Source organism: Diabrotica undecimpunctata, chromosome 4, assembly GCF_040954645.1.
Source record: "Diabrotica undecimpunctata isolate CICGRU chromosome 4, icDiaUnde3, whole genome shotgun sequence".
In the NCBI taxonomy this organism is placed as follows: domain Eukaryota; kingdom Metazoa; phylum Arthropoda; class Insecta; order Coleoptera; family Chrysomelidae; genus Diabrotica; species Diabrotica undecimpunctata.
This window is the reverse complement of record NC_092806.1, coordinates 20,933,072-20,954,745: the sequence shown is the minus strand read 5'-3', so window position 1 is coordinate 20,954,745 and position 21,674 is coordinate 20,933,072. Positions and strand designations below refer to the sequence as shown.

General features: G+C 33.1%; 1 protein-coding gene across 2 annotated transcripts in view; it reads left to right on the top strand.

Annotated features, from left to right (window-relative positions):
• Nucleotides 1–14,524: 14,524 nt before the first annotated feature.
• Nucleotides 14,525–21,674, top strand: part of uif (sushi, von Willebrand factor type A, EGF and pentraxin domain-containing protein uif) — a 175,026-nt gene continuing 167,876 nt past the window's right edge. For both annotated transcript variants that reach the window (XM_072529111.1, XM_072529110.1), the window contains exon 1: nucleotides 14,525–14,671. The gene's annotated coding sequence lies outside the window, so the exon portion shown is untranslated. The remainder of the gene's footprint in view (nucleotides 14,672–21,674) is intronic.

The window sequence follows — 21,674 nt, the reverse complement described above, 5'->3', positions numbered from 1 at the left end:
CTATTTTTATTTTATTGGGCATACTAGTCTCCTTTTGTTTTTTGTTTCCATACATTATAGCTGGTATTATGGCGGTTTTATAGAATTTTCTTTTAGTTTATTGGAATATTTCAATCACACAATACACCACTTTCTTTAGGTACTCAAAACTATTACTTTTTACAATTATCTCATAATCTATTATCTTATCTATCGATATTATCTTATCAACAATATCCCACACCGATGACATGGTACTAATCGTTGACAGCGAGCAAAATCTACAAACTCTGCTGGATACAATAATGCAGAAATGATAAAGATATGGTATCAAAGTTAACGAAAAGAAAACAAAAACAATGATTATTTCCAAAAGTAACCGACCCGCAATAAACATGTTGATTAACAGGCATCCTATAGAACAGGTAGAAAGATTTATATGCATTGGCTGGCTAATCAACAATACACTTATGCACAACAATAATAAGAATTATTTTAATAATCACGTATCTATCTCTTTTCCGTATTTGTTATCATTTTTATCTATATTTAGACTTGGTCTATATATTCACATTTCTATGTCGTGATTTTCTTTCCTAACCTATATTTTATTTATTTTTAGTGTGTAATTAACTATTTTAATACAGCACCCGTTAAACCCAAAAGTTTCCATAAGTGGAAGAGTATTTTTAAAAGGACGTGACAGTTGCCTACCCAAATGTTACCCAAAATGTAGCACATCCAACTTATGCAACACAATCTACCGCGACTTAATCCAAATAGGGTAATCTTTTTAAACGGTTTCCACGGGTCGTTGAACGCCCAGACCCAATAAAAATCTATTCTCGTAAATGCCGGCTAAATATGAATGTAAATAACCTGCATTCAAAGTTGCTAATTAATATTCTTTGGTACCGACCCGTCTTACGGTAGTACCAAACAAAGATGACGCTTTGGGACGCACCTGGAATATTTGTGTATATGCTTTTGTATTTGTTGACCTGCGAAGATTTTATTAGGGACCCACTGACTTTTAACAGATTGTTCGAATTCCTATAGTCGGTCTCACCTTCGATAGGTGTTAAGATTCGTGGAAGCAGGTACCTGTATTATTTAAATCATAAATTTATGGGGGCCTCAGATTTCGGATTAGAGATAGGCAAAATATTGAAAAATTTCCTTTTTCTAAACTATATAAATAATAAATATTACAATAAAATTTGTACACATACTTAATAAAAATTCTGAAAATGAAAAACAAAAAACAATTCTTTAAAACTGACATTAAAATTTGAAACTAAAACGTAAGTTATAATTACGTTAGTAGGTACCTTAAGGTGGTACTAAATGTAGAAAAATAAAATGTAGAAATCTGTACATAACACAATGGAAAAGTACTTGAATCAAAAGTACAGTATAAAAATATAAGTAATTGGGTTATTGGGTATGTTACAGTAGAACCCTAAGGCAAACTTGCATTAGTCGAAAACCTCCAAAACTTGAAAAAATGTTTTGTTCCCTTACGTTTAAGCCCCAAAACCTCATTATTCGAAATCTCAACCCTCTATTAGTCGAAATAATCAGTGGCAAGCCATTTTGGTACATATTTTTCTATATAACTCGAAAAAGTAAATTGGAGCTCTATATCATGAACATAGCAATATTTTATTTTACAGTCCTTTACAACTCTATTATTTGAAAGCTATTACCTCTATAGTTCTACGTCTTATCTCGAGATAAGACGTAGAACGAAGATTAGGGATATTGTGGAAGAAATTACAAAAATGAAATGGCGCTGGGCAGGTCACGTAGCCCGATATAATGACAACAGGTGGACACGAAGAATTCTAGAATGGAGACCAAGGACGACAACAAGAAGCATGGGAAGACCTCAAAAAAGATGGGTAGATGACATAAGAGCAGTGGCAGACAAACAGTGGATTAGATTGGCGCAAGATAGAGAAAGATGGAAGCAATTGGGAGAGACCTAGATTCAGGAGTGGATGGAAAATGGTTTACAAAGAAGAGACCTTTATATTTCGAAGATAAATAAGTTACCGACTTTAAAAATTTACCAACAATGTAGGTAAGTACTGCATTATTTCCTAGAAAAAAATTAAGGAGTATAACAATAAATGGGATTACCACTTATCACTTTAACACATGCTTGCTAGGTGTCAGGTTTTTAAGTGTAATATTTTTGATGTCATTTGAACTTTAGCGAAGCAAGTCATTTGTTGACGATTGAAAAACTGTCACAGAAAGCAGTTTACAAATAAAATTGTTAAAACAGTGCTGTGAAACGTAAACTGAAAACTTTGAGTCTCGCTGAAAAGTTAGAAGTGCTCGAAGCTATAAACAGCTGTCAAAAGAAGAAAGATGTTGCTGAACATCTTGGCCTACCAATGAGTATTCTGTCAACAATAATTAAAAATGAATCAGACATCAATATACGTCAATACTTTTACAGCCCCATACTGTTATTTCACAACTGAAAGTAGTTAAAATCCCATTTCTACCCGCCAGTACCACATCAAAATTACAGATTATGGATTAAGGTATCATAAAAAGTACTAGTCATGATATCGAAAAAATGTTAAGAACGTTTTGGATAATGTGGAAAAAAAAATTCTATTACATACGTATTATAAGCCAAGAGAATGGCTGATAACGCTTGTTGAAATGTAACTATGTCTACTATAAAAAACTGATATGTACACTGCTGTTTAATCGTCGTCAACGGAAAAAGCTTAAACCGAAGATATTTTCATTTCACCGCCTGTAGAATGGAATACAGTATTGTCTGAATCAGGAATATACTTTGAGGACTTATTTACATACAATAATGGAGTTATGACTGCAGGGACATTATCTGTTGCTGAAAGTATTGAGTCAATACCTCAGAAAACCGATACTAATGACTTAGATGATATAGAAGATTTAAATAAAACTACATGCGCTCCATGGGTTTCCATCAATAAGAGCAGTGAATACTTTACGGAATTTTATAGAGTAAACTAGCAACTCTGTAGAACAAGAATTTTCTGCTCGTTATACTTTAGACAATGTTATACATAGAGAAAAACCGAATTATCTAAAGCAAAAAATTACTGACTTTTTTTAATGTCTAATTTTTTTGATTTTAAAGACGTTTTGAAATAACGTTGATTTATAATAATTAAAAATGTGTTTGTTACCTCTGTAATTTGAATATTTATTTATTTCACCTCTCTAATTTAAAATTAGTAAGAATGAATCCCAAACTTTTTATGTTGAATCAAAATCCATCTAAGGTTACGTTCAGAGTGGAGCGAAGAAGAGCAAAGCGGCGAAATGAAACTACTGTCACTTTGTCTGTCCCCACACTTCTGGCACTTGACAATGGATAGATAACGTCACCAATCTCTCGGTTATTGATTCCTTGAATTAAAAATATATAAACACTTGATGATTTTATCTGCCAGTTCTGGTGAACTTTCTATGGGTTTTTCCAGGATTCGAAATTTAGCTGTCAGTATGCCAAATGCACATTCAACAACTCGTCTCGCTCTTAAAAGACGTATGTTGGAATATTCTTGTCCGGGTGTCAAATCCCGGTCTTGATAAGGTTTCGATAAATATTGAAGTAGATGATAGGCGTCATCTCCTATGAAAACGAAGGGCGCTGCGATTTACGTTTCTGGTAGGTCGTCATCAGGAGGAATATTTAAACTTTTAGATTCCATCAAATGAAAAAGCGATGAATCATGGAACTTTCCTTCATCGGTCTGTTTTCCATATCCACCAACTTCAACTGCGACAAAGCGACAGTCTGCATCTGCATCGACCACGACTTGCAGAAGGATAGACAAAAAATGTTAATAATTATAAAACACAGTCAAAAAATGTGGAAGGCTTTTTACCTGACAGTGCTTACCATCAATAGCCCCGAGCAGAAATTCTATCTCTCAAAAAATCTTTGGTAATTTTCTTAAAGGTATGCCGTTTTTTTTTATTTAAAATTTTTGAATTCACAGCATCTTAAGATACCGCGAAATGTGGTGAAAAGATGAGATTGCCAAGCAGAAAGCAAATCATCGCGGTATAGCTGATAAACTGCGGTAAAGAAAACAACCGAACACCACTAAACTAATGTTTCCCAGTTAAATTATCCTAGCTGATATTCTAAGGGTACAGACATACCGGAGTGGATGTCCGCGGTAGAGGTCGCGGTCGCGGTCGCAGTCGAGGTTTACATCGATGACGGGCAGAACATATTGAAGATACCTTCCTTTCAGTGTGCTTTGTGGTTTCTGAGGTGACTGACGTGTGTTCCGCAAAAGTTAGCTTCTTTACATTATAAAATTATGTACATGGGCAACATAAGTGACGTCAGTGAATGCATGTCTTTAAATGGAACGTAGTGGATCATTTGTAATTCTTTAAATCGCCAGCTTTCGGCTCATCCTATAAATAAAAAAAGGTTGTCTCTAAGAGAATACCATCACCTGTTTAAAGAGCTTAAGAAACACCACTCAGACAGATTTTATGCGTATATGAGAATGAGTCTGGATATATTTCAGTATATTTATCGTACCATCCGTATCTCCGGCGAATGTCACGTGGTTTGAAAACCCCCAATAAATTTACCAGTAATTTACCACGTGCTCAACAGCTTGATCGCGATGTAAAACAAACTATTTGGTTGTGACATCGACATCGCTGTAAACCGCGATGTTAGGTCGCGAGGGTGAACGAGTAAAACATCCTTGGTATGTGCGATCTCATAAGAAAATAAAGGTTTGTTTTAAAATCGATGTATCGACCGCGACCTCCATCGCACACATCCATGTATCTTCGATATTTCCGTACCCTAAGCGATACCCACACCCAGTCCTTGCTAGCTTTCAATGATCAGGGTTGCTAAGAATCTCCTTGTTGCTTCTCGGAAGAATATGTTAACAATCGCCATATCTAATGTATTGCTAATAATTCCAACACAATATTTTCATCATCATTTCTACTTCCAAGATAAATATCTAACCCAATTCAGTCAATTTCTACGGTCTATTATTTTTTCTTTGTTCTCATTTGTCAATTTTTTGTTTTTTAAGTCATTTACCTAATACATATATTATATAATATAACAAAGAATACGTTTTTTCGCTTTGTTCCTTTTTTTATGATAATAAAGTTAAATCATTTTGTCCCATTTTTTAACTTTATCTTAATAAAGTAAAAAAATAATATTTTTCAAATTTAAAATATATACTTCTAAAACGCCGATCATTTATATCAAATCAAAACTTGTTTATTAGCAATAGATACCAAAATCGCTATACTATGACATCACTTTTAGTCATTCATCTGTTATAATATTAGCGTCTTACAAAAGCCGCGTCTTTTCTAAGATGAATATGAGATAATAGTACATTTTCTCTCACCAATTATGCAAAGCATTGTACAATATTGTGCTGTTCTTAATATCGTAATCAGGAGGTACCCAAAAAAGCAAACAATCATTGTACAGCGTAATATTTCTCATACTGGGTGTTGTATAGTGGGAGCTAATTTGTTGACGTAACATTGACCTTTTTAGTGATGTTGGCACATTTTATTACAGTGTCTCAAAATATTTTCAAATAAAGTCCATACCCATATCTTTGTTCATAACTTGAAAAGAATTTTGTTCTTACATAAAATACTCAAATCTATTTTGAAAAACTATATTAATCAACTCATTTGTTTTTACATCTACATTAATTTGTCACTTATATGCCAGTCAACTAATAAATTACTATATGAGACCAATTTGGGTGGTTAGCGAACAAATTTAGCAGAGTAAAATTTATTTATGCATTTAAGATTTTAGTAAGTATTAATAATTATATGATTTCTACGTTTCATCCCTTAACCCATGGTGTCTACAGGTAGACGTAGTTGCTTTTTTTTTCAGAGGTTTTTTGCTTTATATTTCGCTTTATAAAGAGAATCGAAATCCAGTTGGAGAATTTGTTGTGAAAAAGGTGTACGTTTGACCAGTACTTGATTTTTTGTGTTCCCCTTCGATATTTTGGTTAAGTTTCACTTTTTACTTCGGTAGCCAGTACAAGCAGCATATGTTATTGTCTCACAATCTCACTAACTTTTATCTCGCAGTCCTTATATTTACATATATCTTCTTTTCTTCTTTTGTATGTGCTAAGTTGATTGTCTCCCGTTTAAAATAATATGTTAACAATCGCCAAATGTAATGCTATTGCTAATTCCGGTGTATCATCTCTAGCTTTATTTCTAGTTTGAAATTCCAGCTCTCTATATATTGCTCCGTATCATCTCTTACATTGGCTCACTTGTGCAGTAAAATCACCCCCTATTATGACTCTCTAGTTTATTCTCATCCAAACCGATTGGAGGAACACATACAGTCACACACAACATTCAAAACTTATTTATCAAATATAAATATCACTGTCATTACGCTATCACTCGTTTTTACAACTTCTACTACGTTATCTGTTATTCCTCTATCAGCAATTATGCCAAATCCATTCCTAATATTACTTTTCCCTATATATCACAATTTGTATCCTTCACCTAGTTCTTTCGCCCTTTGTCCGTTCCACCTCGTGTCTTGAATAAAAGCAATGTGTACTCACCTTCTTTAAAGCGCATCCACTAACTACATACTCTTACTTGTAAGACTTACAACATTCAGTTCAGTATAATTATTTTCATTATTATGGTATAAAAAGATTTTCGGACATGTCTGAATGATTGATGCCTGAATTATTTTTCTATCAGTAACATACCCTGCACGATTTGGCCAACACAACACAAATTCAACCAAGGTACAGTTTTACCCCATGCCCGTTCCATACCAAGTTCTCGGGAAGAACCGCGTTGAAAATTTTACACTCGACGTTTCGGCACCCATTTTGGAGCCATTATCAAGAGGGATACAGTTCTGTTCGCGTTCGGGGTCTCAATTTGTCTGCTCCCCTCACTCGTGACGTACCAGTATCGTGTTCTGTAGAAATATAAGAACCGTCAAACGGCACTGAGGTCTCAATCTGCCTACTCCTCAGTGTCGAGTGACGACCGGTCTTACCCTGTGTAGCTGCTTTTATGCTCTGAGTAGGCTCGGGAACGGTATGCGCTGACATGGTCTGAGCGGTGGGAAAAGGGGCTGGAGGTTGCTGAAGCAGCGGCCGCTATGTTCTCGATTTTAAGAAGCGCATGGAAGCAATGGTTTTTGCTTTTTCGAAACCTATTTTGTGGCCTGTCTGAATATGATGTTGGGCTAGGGCTGAAGGAGTATCGGAATATTGGACTGATATAGAAAGTTCATAAATACGGTTATGGATTCGTCAGTTTGTCTGTCTCATGTATGAACGTGGGCAACTGGAACAAGGTATCTTTAAGACACCATGGTCTTCATTGGGGATTCGGTCTTTTACGAATCTGACGAGATTGGACAACTTGAAGAGAGTAGTGAAGATGGTTTTGATGTTTAGAGGGATAAGAGTTCTACTGGTCTTTTCAGAGACACCTTTAATAAAAGGTAGAAAGATTTTGAGTTGATCCGGCAGCAAGGTTTCTTTTTTGGATAGAATAGGGTTTAGATGTTTTTGAATGATCCTGTTGATTTGGGTTTTGTGGTAGCCCTTTTGTAAGAGTGTTTGCCTTATTGAATTGATTTCGGATGACCTGTGGTTGTCTTTTGAAGTCTTATGGAACGGGAAACAAGAGTGTTGAATTAAGTTGGGCGGGGTGATGATATGACTGGACATTGAGATAACGATTTGTATGAGTAGGTTTCCGGTACACGGAATAGTAAAAACTGTGAGGTGAGTTTTTTGAATAAGAACATTAAAGGATGGCAAATACGCTTCAGACTCAACTTCCATCGTTTATTGCATACTGGGATGTATTCCCAGTATTCGATTTAGAAGAAGAGGATTTTTTTTCTACATTTAATTGCTGCGAATCTAGTCCTCTTTGTCGTCTTAAATCTTAATTATTTGCATTTATTTTTTTATATTTTACTACATTTTGTCTCACGTTCTCATAATCCCATGATTTAATCAGTCAGTCAGGTCTGTTAGGTTTTTCTATCTGCCATTAATTTTTCTTACGTATCAATCAATAATTTTTACACTACCCGACATTTCATTTACTCTGGATAATTGTTGCTATTGTGGCAGGATTTTAGTATTTTGGTTCATTTGAATTTTATACATAACATCCAAATTTTATTTACTATTTTTATTGTGAATTAACCACAATTTTAGTTTAAAATTCGTTTATATAGAAGTTTCAATTTCTGATTTGGAAATCGTTCTTAAAATACAGAATATCGACTTCGGAACTGGAAATTAAAACATCAAAATAAACGTATTTTCTTGGAAAATTGAGGTTAATTCCTATTAAAGCTAGTAAATAATATTAAAATACCAACAGAAAACAGCAATTTACAATACAGAACACAGCAAACACAACAGGCATATAACCACTATAAACGAATCAGAAATGAAACGAATACTTTAGTTAGGCAAATAAAAAGGTAACACTGGCAGAGCTTATCAAAACAGATGAAACACGACTTCTACGGAACACAAAAAGAAATATGGAAAATGATTAGAGGACAAAGAAAAGAGATGAACGAACTAATAAAAACGAAGCACATTCAGAAGGAAACATGGGAAGACTACTTTCAATCCCTATTTGCTAAAGGTGACGATAATCAACCACCCACACCAGAGGTGACGACAAACGAAGAAATAAATATTGAGGAGAAAGAGGAAGCATTGAAAAAATTAAAAAATAGAAAATTACCAGGAGGGGACAGAATACCGAACGAACTCCTAAAGTACGGAGGACCAGATCTGACCAAACAACTAATGAAACTAATCCAAAAAATAATAGAACAAAACAGCATTCCTCAAGAATGGAGATCAAGCATCCTTATACCTCTCTTCAGAAAGGGAGACAAATCGGACTCAGAATATCACAGAGGAATTAATTTATTAAACACAACACTAAAATAAACAACCAAAGTGATAACAAATAAACTGAATGAAATTATAACACTATTAGAAGCACAACAAGGTTTTAGGTCGGGAAGATCAAGGACCTATATTTATAATGAGGCAAGTGCAGGAGAAGGCATTAGAATACAACAAACCGGCATTCCTATGTTTCGTGCACGTGCGCGTAAGAAGGCATTTGACCGGGTCAAATTAAAGGAGGTTATCCACTTATTGTACGCAAGAGAGATATCTCTAGGAATAATTAAAACGATCGAAAATATCTACCAAAAAAACACAATAAAAGTAAAAGTGAGAAGAACTAACCGACCCTATTGAAGCTGGCAATGGGATAAGACAGGGAGATTCCCTGAGTCCTCTATTGTTCAACCTGATTATGAATGAAGTAATAAAAAAAGTAAGAATTAAAAAAGGATATCAAATGGGAAAAAAATAACTTAAAATAATCTGCTATGCAGATAGCGCAATACTACTCTTTCAAAGTGAAGATGATTTATAACGTATGCTGCACCAAACATTACATTAGAACAGCAAATTTACTAAGATGTAAATTGGAGCTGGAAGGTCAGATAATAGAACAAGTGATAGAGTTTACATAAATATCTAGGCATCACATTATCTAGCTAAGGAAAGCTCAAAACTGAAGTGGAAGATCAAGTGAATAGAGCAAACAGAGCCGCAGGCTGCCTGAAATAGATAAAAGAAAAGAAATAAAAATGTCGGGAAAGAAATGAAAAGCAGAATTTACAAAACAGTCATTAGACCAATAATGACATACGCGGCAGAAACACGACCTGCCACAGAAAGGACAAAAAGGATGTTAGAAACAGCAGAGATCAAAACACTTAAAAAAATTGATAGCACGACACTATGAGACAGAGCTAGAAGTACAGATATACGACGTAGATGCAAGGTGGAGAACATCAAGAACTGGGTAAGAAATAGAAGAGTTGAATGGGACTATCATATAAGCCGAATAACAACAAATATAGTAGTAAAGACGACAAGAGACGGTTCCCCAAAAGGAAGACGATCAGTAGGAAGACCACGAAAACGATGGAATCACAACTTACTGGAGGCACATTGAAAAACAGACAGAGTCATGTCTACATAAAAAGAAGAAGAAGAAGAGAAAAAAAGAAGAACAATATCTAAATTTTTAGTTTCCTAAATTACGCGATTAATTTTTCTCCTTGATTCTTCTAATTATATAATAAACAATTAAAATATTGAACCAAAATTATTTTAGGCTAATATAAAACGGACATTAATATTTTTAATACAATGTCAATAAAAAATATCAATATTAATCTTAATCCAATTCGATTGACTCTCTATTAAAGACGAACTCTAGCTCAGATCAGGAGAAAACTCCTTGTTTGTCGAATGTTTAACTACAAAATCAAAGAACATGGGCAAAGTTAACACTGACGTCATGGTCAAGTTCAGCTAGTAAATATATTTTTACGTATTATATAAATAAAAAATTACCAAATTTATGTAAAATAATTCATTAAACATCTTAACTTCTCTTCTAAAACTACTATTGACCTATAAGTTCGACCAGTTCAAGGCTACATTTCTAACGTACCGTTGAAATCTCCACGATGATGACAAACGAAATAGACATTCAAAATTTTTCTGGATTAATATCGCACCAACGCGTCATATATTAATAAAAGGTTATGTTGGTCAGTGTATGATGGTTTATTCGCATATATGCATGCATACTTTTAACCTATCAAGGAAACCTATACAGTTAGTTGGATATAAGTAAAAGATGACTGCGAAATATATGCTGCGTCGAAACGGTGTTACTTATAGAAAAGTGGAATAAAGCGGAAAGTTGCTTGTAATCGTATTCTTACTCAGTCACTAAATGTACCTGCAATGGTATAGAGGTGTGCAGGTTTGGACTCACCGACAAAAAGCAAAATTACTATTTTATTAAATAATTGTGCGAAATTTTCTCTATAACGAAGAGTGAAATATACATTTCAACTAATCTAATTGGAGTTTTTTTGAAGGTACTGTCGACTCGCGTTAATTCAAACTCTATTATTCAAAGTTATCACAAGTTCCCTACAAAATCTCTTTATATTTCGAACTAAATTAATACATTTTTATGCACTTGGTAGTTCGAACGAAACAAATTATTGCTATATAACAAAATGAAGCGTTAATTCGGACTCATCGACGTCCAACACTCGACAATTCAAAGTTGCAGAGAGAAAGAGGCGGAAACATTGTATGTATCAACGCGTCTTTGTTTTTGTTATGATTAATTTGACTACATATTTGACACACACTTTTCACGAATTGGTTTGTTTTGTTATTAGTTACTGTTACCCTTTCATTGGTATATAGATTAAAATTTTGTTAGTCATGAGAAAATATAAAGGTTTGACGATTGCTGAAAAGAAGAAGTTAATCCAAAAAGTAGAGGAAGGTAAGAAGAAAAGTGATGTCGCAAAAGAATTTAAAATTCCTCTGGGCACTCTCTTAACCGTAATAAAGCACAAAGAGAAAATTAATGCTACTCAAACTGCTGGAGTACGGAAAAGAACTACTAAAGGTGAAATTACTCGTCTGGAAGAAAGTCTGGTCATTTGGTTTAGACAGTGTGGAAGTGGAAGTGTTGATGATGCAGTTTGCTTAGATTAGCACGGTAAATTGAAGACCTTGATTAAAACCTATGATGCCCAAGACATTTTTAATACTGATGAAACTAGCCTATTTTTCAAATGTTTATCGGACAAGATGCTTACTTTTAAAGATGAAAAATGTCATGGGGGAAAACATAGTAAAGAGAGGTTGACAGTTTTACTTGCAGTAAATATGGGAAAAACTTAAACCCTTAGTGATAGCAAAAGCAATGAAACCGAGGTGTTTCAAAGGTGTGAAATTGTTTCCTACGGATTATCATGCCGACAAAAAATCTTGGATGACGACATAACTTTTTAAAAATTGGCTTTTAACAGTTAATGCCACGAAACGGCAAAAGCGTGTATGTATTCACATTATGAATACATACATGTATGTGCATGAATATATCTGTAAAGAATTGTCATCGTTATAGAAAAGCAGTTAATAAATAATAATTGATCAATACCTAATAATTCAAAGTTTTATTTATGTTCTCTCACAAATTTCGAACCATTTGATATTTCAAACACTCAATAATTCGTAATATGTTAAGAGTCCCTCGAGTTTCACGAGAGTCGACTGTACCTATATAACTTTAAAATGAAATAAAACACATATAAATGCTGTTAATTGTTGCTATGAGGTTGGGTTTATTAAAGATTATTTTCCAATTCAAAAGATCCAATTCTTTATCGCTTTTTTCAGCATTTAAGATCTTGAACCTTCACAAAGTAGTCCATTTAGTGTAAGATCGCATGATCTTACAGACGTTTCCAGTCCAAATTCAGTCCGTTCTTCATCGATTGTGACATGTGATTTATCAAATGTTACGCCATTTTGGTAAAACCACAGTTTCTTCAGGAAAATACCCTGTAATAAAAGAACAAAAAGGTCATTAAAGCAGTTCCGATAGCTAACAGGGCCAGGCGGGCGAAGCGCACTCTCTGTAAATATAATATAATATCCAAACGAATCTACGATCTAAACTAGAAAACGCTGTTGCATGTTGCGTGGACCCATGGATGAGCAGTACGGCAAAAGATGGGACCTTGTGTCTCTATGTTACTCGTTTCATTGGAGCGGGATGAGCCAGAAGCTCTAGGACCCTCGCACATAGAGATAGAATAGTCATGGATCATGGATATACAGCGTGTCCGTAAAGTATGTCATCCGCTCTTTTTTAAATTTACCTCCCTGTATCTTAGGACATTTTTAGATCGATAAAATAAACTGATTTCAAAAAAGTAAAATACTCGGGTCTAATGGATATAATTTAAAAGATATGCGCTTAGAAAATAAATTATTTATTATCAATTGCAAAAAAGTAGCCTACTTCTAGTTTTTGGTAAACTGTAATTATTTTAGTAACGTTCAATAACAATTAAGTAGTACAATAATTTTATTAATTCGTGAATAATCTGTATTATTGCTTAGAATTAATTTTAAGTAGAAATGAATTTGAGTGTAAAGCAAATAATTGAAATACTCATGATGATTGGGTATGGAGACAAATCGCTAACCCAGATGGAAGTGTGTAATTTATTTAATGATAAATATCCAGAAATACCCATCACGCATTCAACAGTAAGTAAGATTGAAAAGAAATTTCGAGAAACTGGTACGGTTGAAAATGCACGCAAATCAGGTCGTGCTTCCCTCTGTAAATTATGTTACAACATTAATGTTCTACTTGCTTTTGAAGAAGATGCGCACACTTCTGTTCGTAAGGTTAGTAGTGATCTCGATGTTTGCAAAACAACGGCACACAAAGTACGTAAAAGTAAGTAAAGTAAGTAAAATGCACAGTTGTACAGGAATTAAACGAGGATGATCCAGATAAAAGAATACAATTTTGCGAAATAATGATGGATAACAGCCACCGAAACCCTCTCTTGGTTCAAAATATTATTTTTTCTGATGAGGCTACATTAAATTAAATTAAATTTAAATTAAATGGTGAGGTCAACCGTCAGAATTGTATATACTGGGCAAAAGAAAACTCTAACTGGATGCGGGAACATCATACAGAATATTTTCTTGTTCACTTATAAATGAATAATAAAATTTCCTTTTGCACAGAATTAAGGAAAGTATTAAGAGAGCGTGTAAAGTGTAATACTTCCCTTAATCCTTCTTGTGATGTTCTATGTCATTGAGTGAATCAGAATGAGAGATAATTAGAAATATAGGTTAAGATGAATAGGTTATGGTGCCGAAGCATATGCTAGAAATGTGCAATGTGTAAGTAGTATGTATTGATATAGAGTATAAAATAAAGCTAAGGAACAGAGAGTTTAGTTTTAATCATAATTTTTAATCTGATAAAATAAAACATTTCTCAAATACACCTGCATTTATTTCTTCATGATAGGCCTTTACTAACAGAAATGTTTAGTCCCTTAGATAAGACTTCTATGAAAGCTTAACGAATGGTTAAATACTTTTGTCTTGCCATATTTTTTAACTGAATATCCTTCATGAAGCCACATATTCATTAATTTAGATAATAGATTTTTCTTCCTTCATGTCTATATTTTTGAATATCTCTTAATATACGTATTATTTGGTCGTTGTCGATTAGTATTGACTTTAATTTTGCTTCTTCTAAGAAAAATTTAATTTGTGTAAAGTTCATGTAGATTTGGAAGGTAATTTTGCATATATATATATATATATATATATATATATATATATATATATATATATATATATATATATATATATATATATATATATATATATATATATATATATATATATGAATATAATGTGTATAATCGAGTACGGTACTGTCTGTTGAACAGGTAGACAAAACTTGTTTCCTGCTCTTACCTGTCTTGAGGTTTAGATCGTACTTTCAGTACTGTAGACTCTGTTTGGTAGGTGAGGTTAGTAAGTGAGTGCGCCGAGAAATTACCGTTGGTTCTGTCAGTTTTTTTGTATTACCAAGGAATTTGAACTGTTTACTCGGTTTTCACATGTGCTTTTCTTCTAGTTCTTGTGGATTTTAACTCAAGGTACGTAGATATTTCTTCTATTTCGCAAAATAAAATTGAAATACTGAATAAAGAACGGGAAGCCCTTACGGTTTGTAAGCAATCAGTGGTGCATGTACTGAGTTTCTTGAAGGTCGTAGCTGTATCAAGGGATACTTGCTGTATATGCATCTTAAAGAATAAAAGGATATTAATTTTTTTTTCTAGAATTAACTTTTTCTTAATGTAACACACGGTATTTTTTAAAAGTATTGCCTAAATTCGTTGTATAGAATATAAAAATTAAGAATCTAGTAATAAATTTACTAAAAGATTTAAATCCTATTTATGTATTGTAAACTACCATTTTTTTTATTAAAATAGGGTTGTCTTTAATTTAGAAAACTACTCTTAGAGATACTGTAATAATAATGTATTTATTATAGACAATATTGTAGTAATTGTTAAAAAATCTAAAATCTGAAACCAGTCACCACAATATGATTGTGTTTATCTTTATGTACGTCTTTCATTAATGTCTAAGGCCTATTTCTACACCATTTGGTTACTATATTGGTCCTCTTTAAGAATTCTGCAATTTGTTCAGTGTTTCCTTCATCTTTCTGGATTTTCTGTCTATATGTATTAGTCTGCCGCAAGGACCGTCTATTCTCATCTGTTCTTTCACATGGTCATTCTTATTATCTTTGTCGGATATTCCCGACGATTTGCAAAATATTTTCCACTGCTTTAACCTGTTTCTTGTAATTTTATGTTACCCTCCAAAAATATTTACCAAATGGATGTTCGATCGTTCCATTGGAAGATATCTCTTCTTTTGCCTGATAATTTCTAATCACCATAATTTCTACACTACCTAACCATCTTGTAGGTTATCTCTGTTCTTAGCTATGATAAGCTGGTTTTCTGCAAGTGCTAAAGTATAGAGACCAGCATCTCCAAGATGCATACCGTTTAATTGCATTTCTTTTCTCACTGTCTATAGAATTTTGCTTATTGTCTTCCTATTTTGATATTAATTTTCTAGAAGGTCACGAAGGATTTTTCCATTACTGGCCTCAAAATGCACAAATATACTCCTACAGTTAGTAAAAATTGTTTTTTTCCTTTTTATGAGTAGATGATATACACTTTTCCATTCATTTGGTGCGTATTTATGCATTGGTTCACACAAAATGACATTTCAAGTGTTTTTCTGAATTAAATTTTATTAATTTTGTTGGGATCGCTTCTGATTCGGGTGCAAGACCATTTGTAGCTCTTTCACTGTCTTTATACACACATGCGAGTGGATCTACACCACTCGGCGTTTCTTGCTTCCTAGTCTCTATCTTTTCCTATATCCCCAATCATCATTTTGGAGGTTTCTGGTTCTTATGAAATCTTTCACTGCTTTGTTCCAATTATTCCTTGGCCTCCCTTTCTCCTTCGATGAGCTGGCTCACTCTTCCATATTTTCAGAGGTCATCTATCTTCTGGCATTTACCTTAAGTGACCTTACTCCTTTAGTGTCTTTATATCTATATCAACCTCAGATATAATACTTATTTCTTCATTAGTAACTGTGTACAACTTAGCTAATCAGTAACTTTGCCACTAAAAATCCATTTTGATTGCTTTTAGTCTGTTTGCGTTTTTTTTTGTAATCTCTCACACCTCCTGTCGATATATCGCAATGCTTTCTACAATAATCTTGTAAAATCATCTTTTAACTCCCATTTTGGTATTCCTGTTCTAAATTACCAGGTACAGTTATCTAATTGAAACTTTTCCCAGTACTATCCTATTTCTAATATCCTCGTCGTTTCCTCCTCTTTCTCAAATTAATGACCCAAGATGTTTGTATTTGTGGCTAGTTTTTACTACTGATCACTTTTCCATTATTAGGTTTCTACTGTTTCTCCCTACCACTAAATACTTCGTCTTATCAAATTTTATATCCAAGCTCCATTTGAGATATACTTCATAAATGTTTCTTACCGTGTAGTGGGCGCCTTCTTCGTCTCCTGCTAGAATAACCTGATCATCGACAAAGCTGAAGGACAACAGTATGTCGTGTCCTTCCTTCCTTTGATATATTTTGTATAGGGTTGGGGCAATACAATATCGTTGTTTTAATCCTTTTGACACCTGAAATTACCGACAAAAGTATGTACCGATTTTAACACAGCTTGTTTTATTACTGTAGAAATTTCTTACAGTTTTGTGACTAATGTTTTGTCTTTATGTTAGCGGAATATTTGTGTTGATTTTATGGATTTTAGTTTGTTGAAAAAATTTCCAGTTCTCTTATCATTTTTTTCTCCTTCGTAAATGTTAATGTGCTCACGCTTCCACATTTTCTTATTTATTTTTATTGTCCAAATTTAATAAAAGCATGTTGCTTTTAAAATAATTGTGTCATCTGAAATATCAAGAACACAAGACTAGAAGTATCAATTAATGTCTTGGATTGTTTCCTAATCAAAGTCTCTTGTCTGACTATCCAATTTAAAAAAAGGAATTAAATATAAAAAATTTCATATCAAAATCTGCTTTTGGGTATTAAAGAAAGATTTTATGGTATTTATACATATGCCTTGATGAATTATTTCAAGGATAACGAAATTGTCATATCTCGGCCATCAAAAAACTTCAAGGATTTTGCATTCACGTTGCCGAAAGTGTGTACAGAGAACAAGTAACTTGAGTAAACATGAAGGACCTTATTATTTAGTGCTGCCAAATGAGATTTAACTTTATCCTCTTCAATAATAGGGTTTTCTAGTTGCTAAAGATGTGGTATACCAAGCATATCTTAAACAATATAAATGTGTTAATGAGAATTTATATTTCTTTCATCCGTCATGGACCTACAAACAAAATCAGGAGTCCCAGAACACAATTTTATTCCATTTGTGATCCCATTGAATACGTTTTTAAAACCACTGCAATATCGTGCCCGCACCCAAGTCTTTGTGTCAATGGTAAGATAAAACACGGTGGATAAGAAACAAATTATCCATTTGTGTACCACTGACCTAGAAGACTATTATAGTTCTTTGAATAATACCAGTATTCATACGATGTTGTTCTCTTTTTTCTTTACTCTCTTCTTTTCCTTGTGGTAAATGATATATATCTTATGCAGCTCGAAATGAAAAAAAGAAAACGGTAATTGTTTTCTCAAAGGCTTTGCTGTACTGATTCTCATTACATGGCCAAAGTATGAAGATTTTTGTTGGTACATTACACATTAACTCCCTTTATTGAGCCTTTGGCCTCATTGAGACTTCTAAGAATCTTAAAATATTTACTTCGAGTGTCCAGGTTTCACAGCGATATAAGAGAACTCAGTAAGCATAACAGTGCACAAAATATAAGCGTGGTGTTGAGTAACTGGTTATATCATCCATTTCTCATTGTGTTAAATGCAGAAAAGTCCAATATTAGTCAGGAACTTAGGAATTTAGAGCTACTTACAATTTCTATAGGTAAAATAGCAGGCAAAGGCCGTCCAGAACGAAGAAAAACTTCATGGTTGAAGAACTGGCAAGATTGGTATATTATTGATACAAGCATGCTATTTAGGGTAGCACTGAATAAGATCAAAATAGCAATGATGGCAACCAACGTTGTAAAAGGACATGGTACATGAAGATGAAGACAATTTATACGTGTTGCTCATTTGGTAATGGGTTATTTCTCTTACTGATAATAATCATTATCTTCCTTTTGTTATTATTTATTTTAAGGCGCAATGGACCTACTTCCTGAATTACTTGATTTAGAAGTTGTTGAAGAACGTCTGGGTTATCAGCAATCATACTAGTGTCATATGTATACGGTACGTTCTTAATTGAGATGCCGTTTATTTTTATTATGTTTTCTGTATATTGTAAAGCCTTATTGAATATGTATCCTGAATGTATATAAAACAAAGGGGAGAGTACGCATCCCTGACGGGTTCAGCCAGCCTTGTTGAAGAGCTTCCAAGTTGTTAACAATAATATCAGTATCATCTATATACTTTTTAATTAAGATGTCGTTTATTTTTCTACTATTGTCTGAACCGTTTTGCGTATTTTTATGTACCCTTAAAAAAGAAATCACCTCGAAATTGATTATTGAAAAGCTCGTCATTTGAAAGAATTATCACAATACAAAAAATTCTTAAGATTGTAGAATAAATCCAGTTTTCTTATCAGTTTAGTATAAAATTAAATATAAAACCATCTTTATTGTTAACATCATTAACCATTGAAATTTTGGTACTATTAATGCAAAAATAGATTTCAACCAGTCTTTGGCAGTTTCTTTGTTGCATAGAACGCAAAAATTGTTTGTGAAATACTAAATTTTAGTATCAGTTGAGTAAATTTGATTGTGTTTAAAAGAAGTTTTGTCTGGATTTAAATAATAATTGGTATTTACCTATTACTTTTACTTTACCTTATTCTAATCGAACTTGGTGATATTTTGATTTAAAAAATTATTTGTTCATACAATGTCACTGTCCTTTTATTAAATTAAATTATTATAAAAAGTAACTAATTTTGTTTCAATGACTATTAAACCAATAAATTTATTGCTACACTAATCAAGAATTTTATTAAATAAAGGTACCTAGAGCAATAATTTTATCTTATAGGAGTGGTATTTTATTAAAAAAAGTCTGTAATGGATTAATATTTCCGGATTGCGCCACTGTTCCCAAAACAAATAATCGACAACATAGAATGAAAGCTTCACTATCGTAGCTGGCCATGAAGACTGCCTCTAATTGTTACAGATTTTACAATACATTATGAAGATTTTATCAATGAATGTCTATTCAATTCGTTATTTAATTAAAATTATTTTCTCTTTACTATTCCATGTTACCTAGGAGCGGGTATATTTGATTCCAGTTACCTACAACAAGGCTTCATACTTGAAAATATCAACTAGACAACAAATCAATTAAGAAGTTTAGTAGATCCTCTGGATCTTTGCATATCGTCATCATTCGTATATAAACGGAAATAAACTAAAACATGTAAGTCAAACTTACGTCGTTTATAAGAATTAGAAAATGGCTAATATTACAATGGGTGTTTTTTTTTTGCTTCTCTTTTATTTCATTTATTGCATTTTGAAACCTAGGCATATATTTATAAACGCGATTTTACAATTTTTGGAAAGTTGTTTTGCTACAGGTTGGCTATTGTTTGTAAATATTTAAACCGAAGTAATCATATGGGCAAATATATGGGTTAGGATCTAAAAAACTGAATAAAAATCTACCTCAGGGCTCCATCATCTTAATCATTTTTATTTATTTAGTGTTAAATATGGTTTTCAGAATTAATTAATGACTTTTTTTGTACTACTGTTGATGAGGTTGATGAATTCAAGAGCTTTGAGCCTCGTAATGGGTGTTATTCATACAAAATGGCTAACTAAATTAAAGAAAATATATACATACATACAATAATTAACACAATAAATTTCAAATAAAGAAATCTATGTATAACAAATTGTAAAATAGAAAACTTTTGAGCTGGGTAAAAAAACAATTTATTTTAAATATTGATTTAGGTATCGTATACAATCATAAATTTAAGATTTCTTCTCTGTATGTGAGCTACTCATATTAGTAGTTATTGGTTTAGTGCCCCTTTACACATATTTATAACAGCACTATCAGAATGTCCATCTCTACCAATATACTTATTGTAATATGACTTGATCACGATTAAAAATTTGTAAAGACACTAACGGTGAAATTCTACATGATAAAAACTCAGTTCTTAATAGATGGGCACAACATTTCAGCGAAAATCTAAATATAAACGATATTGAAGGAGGTTACAACATGACAATCAACAAAATCTACAACGTGAACTACACAGTGAAGACCCAACAAGAGAAGAAGTGTCAAATGCCATTCTAAAATTCAAAGACAATAAAGCCCCAGGAATCGATGAAATCGGTTCGGAAATGTATAAAAAATGGTGGTGATCAACTTTTTGCAGCAATCCACAAACTAATAGTACTTATATGGCAGAATGAATTGGTACCAGAGGAGTGGCTAAAAGGAATAAGGAGGTTTGCATAAAAAGGGTGATCAACTGGAGTGTAAGAACTATAGAGGCATTACTCTGTTAGAATCTGCGTATACAATCTTCGGCAATGGATTGTTTAAAAGACTTAAACATTTTACAAAGGAATTGTTGGTCAAGATTAATGAGGATTTACTGCTGGAAAGTCAAATATACATCAAATTCAAGCACATAGGCAGATTTAGAAAAGTCACAGAATATAACATAGATACATTCCATCTCTTCGTCGACTTCCAAGCAGCCTATGACAGTGTGAAAAGAACTGCATTATATAATTCATTGGTCGACTTTGGGATCCCACTTAAGCTAGTTAAGTTTACCCAACTAACAAGGCAATACGTAAGCTCATGCGTTAGAATTAAAGGAGAAAACTCTTTGATATTAATAATGGTTTAAGACAGGGGGGCGCGCTGGCGTGTTTCTTCTTTAATATTGCCTTGGAAAAGACAATCAGACAATTAAATATTAGAATAAATGGAACTATTTTTAACAGATCGACGCAAATTCTCGCATTCGCTGACGATTTAGTTATAGTGACCAGAAGTATGAGAGACATGGTGCAGTGTTTTACAAGGCTTGCGGACGCAGCAAGTGAATTAGGACTTGTGGTAAACGAGGAAAAAACCAAATATATGTTGGTTTCTAAAAACCACCGACATATCCAACAGAGAATTCAAATTAACAACCATATCTTTGGGCAAGTCAAAGAATTCACATACCTTGGATCGCTAGTAAACGCAACAAATACGACAAGCGACGAAATAAAAAGAAACATAGCAATAGCAAACAGAATTGTTTACTGTTAAAAGATAAAAATATTAAAACGTTCAGTAAAGCTCAATACCTACAAGACCTTAATAAGACTGGTTTTGATATATGGGGCCTAATGTAGACCTTACCCCAAAATGATGAAAGACTTCTTGGTATTTTTGAGAGAAAAA